At 32.9% G+C, this 4769-nt stretch overlaps 1 pseudogene; it reads right to left on the bottom strand.

Moving 5' to 3' along the window:
• Positions 1 to 1633: 1633 nt before the first annotated feature.
• LOC132613240 (transcription factor MYB62-like) lies at positions 1634 to 3799 on the bottom strand (annotated as a pseudogene).
• Positions 3800 to 4769: the final 970 nt, after the last annotated feature.

Genomic DNA, 4769 nt, shown 5'->3' with positions numbered 1-4769 from the left:
CCCATTTAATGCCTCATCTCCCCCAATAATGCCCATATCTCTGGTTAGGCGAGATTAAAGTTAAAAGACAAAATGTTAAAAGTAATTCATTGACCACATTACACATTCTGAATACTTGTACTCTCTCCATTTCAATATATGTAATATAGTTTGAATCGGCATAAAACTTAAGAAAGAAATAAGATTCTTCCTTTTTTTTTCTTTTTTTTTTTTTGAAATTTGGGGTCTTAAACACACTATAACATTTGCGTGATTATAAAACTTTTGAAATTTGTTGTCTTAAACATGTCATTACATTTGGGTAAAAACTTATCCGCACCGAGTGTTGACACAATCAATGTAACTTACTGTAGTTAAGTAATTTAGTAGAGTGAATAAATACATTAATTAATCATGGTTAAATGATGTTATTGTAATATTCATATACATGATATGCATCCATTGGTTTGGTGCAAACATTCGGTGCGAGTAAATTTTTATCATACATTTGTGTAGTTCTAAAAGCTTTCTTATGGGGTAAGATAAGAAGTTTAAACTTAATTATAAATTTAAAAATGTGTCATTTTCTTTAAAGCAGATTAAAGAAAAATGTGTCGCAACAACTTAAACATGAAGTATCATCTTCTCTTCATTGCTTGATGAGGACTCGAATCCTAAATCTGTTTTGCAGTCACTTAAGATGGATACAATTACAAATCAGGAGAACAGTACAATGTACTTTGATGTAAAATTGGATCATGACAACATTCACTATTAAAAAGATGGAATTAGCTACAAATTTTGCCATTAAGTTGTTTGTAACTAACATAATTTTATGATAATTCGTTGCTAATCCATCGTTTAATAGAATTAGTAACGAATTTTACCGTTTAGCTACAAATTATTCATCACTAATTCCTATTTTGTAGTAGTAATTTTTAATAAGTTGACATTGAATAAAATTATGTTTTGACCCAGAGCTATGAGATCAAATCATAATCAAAATTTTAGAAGCTAGTTATAGACTAGGGATGCCCAAGTGATAGAAGCAACTCTTCTATACTCTATTATGATTAGCATTTTTAGCCCCTCTATTACACCACAAGAAGGCCGTTCCTATAAAGTCATATTTCGGCTTTAACTGCGATTACATTACAAAAGCCTTGCCAAACCTAGATATATGGATTAATTCATATCCACTTGAAATTTCTTAATCAATACTCCATCAATTTCAAAATAAATGGTATTTTTACGTTTACATCTTAATTCAAAATAAATGATGTTTCACAAAATAAAAAATATTAACGTTTTCTTTCAATTTTATCCTATTCAAATAAACGTAGTTTCATATGACCAAGGAATCATTAAAGATCTTCTTAATTTTAATTTCTAGATGTCCACAAGACCACGGCTAAGTTGGTCCCACATACTCTGACTTTGAAAAAGCCAAAGCCTAGATGTCCACATCACCTACCTTTGTGAATTGTCAACTCATCAATGTTCCAAAATGAACCTGCCACTTGGTCGGTAAGCCAATCGGCTTCTGCCACCTCATACTCTGACATGGACAAATCTTGAGATTCCACTAGTGCCGAAAAGTCTGTCTGCTCCCTCAAACTCTCCAAACGGTAACAACCACCCTGATTTGAAGTGCTGTAAACAAAGTTACCATTTGGATTTACTGAAGGAAGAGTGGATTCCTGTTTTTCATTGGTTATGTTGGAAAATGATGAAGAAGAAGAAGAAGGGGATGATAAAGAGGGATATTCCTCCATTTTCTCAAGCAACCTAGGTTAGGTATCCAAAAACTCCTAATTGCTTCAAGAAACTCTCTACTGTTTGAATCAACCTTAAGCTGCCGAGCTTGTTTTTGCACCCTCGTTCTCCAATAGTTCTTGATTTCATTGTCCGTTCTTCCAGGTAAATGCTTTGCTATTTTTGACCACATGTATTTACCAAAAGTTATTACATAAAAGTTGCGCTAGTATTCAGTGACAAAGTCAGAAATTTTACTAAAAGTATTCAAGATTTAATATATATGTTAGTATGAAGTAATTTTTAACTTATATATTTACTTATAATTTTCTCTATACACAGCTATAAATTTCCAACGGAGGGAATTCAATCACCCCCTTAACATAGGTGGCTATGCCACTAATGGTACCCCGGGGCCAATTCGAGATGTAGAGTTAGTGGATTCAGATCAAGTATGAACTAATCATGTGTACACATGACAAATTATTTGTTATATATATTTACATAGTTCGAGTAAAGCACTGAATTCAGTTGAACCGGGAAACTTGCTCTAGATTTCACCTCTGTTAGCATTTCAAATGAAGAGTTATGTCTATGATTGAGTTAAATTTGCAAAAGTTTTGGAAATTCACCTATTTCTCCATTTAGAGTGGAGTTCAAGGATTAAGTGTTGTTCTTGTGGGCTAAGATTTCCTCTCTTAACATCAGGTTTCAAATAGTTCAACCACCTCAACCTACAACTTTTCCCTATTCTCTTCAATCCTGCAAAAGGAACAAAATAGAAAAATGAAAGAGTATCATGAGATTTGTGAATATCTAATTATTGTTCTTGGATTCAACAATTTTGTTACTCCCTCTGTCCCAATTTATGTGATACAGTTTGAATTTTGAGAGTCAAAATTCTCTAATTTGATCATGTAGTCGGATATACGATTTCTTTAAGTTTTTTTTTAATTTAAAAAAAAAACAATTTATGTATTTAGAAACTACTTAAAAAATACTTTAAGTCACAATAATTAATTATTTAAAATATTTAAAGGACATACGAATAAATTGTAGCAAAAACTTTTCTTGTTTGACTATCGAAATTTGAACTGTACCACATGAAATGGTGCAGAAAGAGTATGAAACTTGATGACATCTTACTAGCACATTTGGCTAAGGCATTCCAACGACCTTCACCGTAGCTAGTTACATGATTGATAAGAAGGTTATCTTCCTCAAAGAGTCCATGGGCCTTAGCTCAAATGCATCTTCATTGGAAGAATTGCTTGTGCTTCTGACTAGTATGTCTTTGGTCATTATCAAATGAAAAGAAAGGCCATAAGAACGAAGGGAAGAAAACGGGTATTTGATGTAACGACCCGTTTGGTCGTTATAGTCTTTCCGGCACTTTCGCCCCTATCCGAACATGGTTAGCTCACTTTTGATCAGAGGGGACCGTTGAAACGCTTCCCGAGGTGCCTAGATTTGATTCGGGCTACTTTTTGTGAAATTGGGCTTAAAGGGAAAAGAGTTGACTCAAAGTTGACTTTTGGGTAAACTATAATGACCCATTTGGTCGTTTAGCACTTTTAGAGCTAATATTCCTAAAACACTTTTCCGTGGTCTTATTTTAGTGTTTATAGCTTGCGGTAATGGGTGACTCAATCATTTAATTGACGGGTAAATTTTTGTATATATATTTATTTACCGTGTGTGAATAGTTTATTCATAGGAATATTATTTGCACCCATATAAGGTATAAGTTGGTAAATATATTATTTGACGGAGCGGGTAAATTTTAAAGTAGACAAAGTGGTTACCGAAATAAATAAATTAAGGAAGCTACTGGGATAAATAATCAGACTAGGCCCACATATCTTTTCCTTGGTGGCCCATATGTGGAAGACCTAATATATAGAGTCTTAGTTCATTAATGAGAATTTTACATAAATGACTACACTTTGGGGGTTTAAAATTTGTCATAGCTACAGTTTCAATATTTACATTGCGTAGCTACAGTTTCCTCGCTGTATTCAAAAAATGGCTCGTTGTATTCATAAAACGGCCTAGCTGTATTCATGAATACAGCGAATAAAAAAATTTCAAAAATTCTTTTCACTGTATTCAACTCAGCTGTATTCATGTCAAATGTATTCAACTCAGTTGTATTCATCTATAGCTACTTTTACATTGTATTCACTTTATTGTATTTAAAAATTAGTGGTATTCAAACAACATAAATACAAAAAAAAATTGTATTCAACTTGCACAACTGAGTTGAATTTTCCCAAAAAAACTTAACGAATACACTCAAATACTAAATACAAAAAAAAGAGAAATGTCCGCGCTGTTAAAAAATTATAGCCGACTATCATTGTAAGAACTAATTACGATTTTTCTGTCGAATTCCCAGATCCCCGATCTCCCCTTCCAATCCATTCCCTTGCGCGTGATAGAGGATCTCTAACAAAATATCGCGGTGATTTTTACCCATAAATGATGATTATAAATCATGAATACAAACAAAAAAAAAACTAATAAAATGCATTTCAACAGTATCAGAGGCAAAATCATTTTTTTTTTGGATTTCTTAAATGAAAAACATTTTGGAGTCTAAAACCCCTTCTGAATCATTTTTTCGACATCTGGGAAGAAATTTGCTCGACTCACACTGACTAATAGCATGAGTCCACACTTAGCAAGCACTACAAGCTTTATTATTGAGATTCAATCTGCTGAAGAGACCTTAAGGCTTGCATATTGGATCTAGGCAACCTAAATAGAAATCTGAATGTGTAGTGGTATTATACTTAGCAAGCATTGACTAAAGAGCTTTCTTCTGTGTAAAGGACGGGAAAGTGACTCCATTGAAGTAGTACAAACAAAGATGAAAGAACTAGGGTTGCTAAAGGAGAGAGAGTTGAGGGAGAATAGAGAGAGGATTGAGGGAAAAGAATGATACAGTGGGAAGAAAAGTATATTAAAAGGCATTAGTTACATTGTGTAATTGATATACAAAATTTAGCTATGAGATGTAATTAAAACAAAGT

Source organism: Lycium barbarum, chromosome 10 (assembly GCF_019175385.1).
Source record: "Lycium barbarum isolate Lr01 chromosome 10, ASM1917538v2, whole genome shotgun sequence".
Classification (NCBI taxonomy): domain Eukaryota; kingdom Viridiplantae; phylum Streptophyta; class Magnoliopsida; order Solanales; family Solanaceae; genus Lycium; species Lycium barbarum.
The sequence above is the reverse complement of the archived record's forward strand: the minus strand, read 5'-3'. Positions and strand labels throughout refer to the sequence as shown.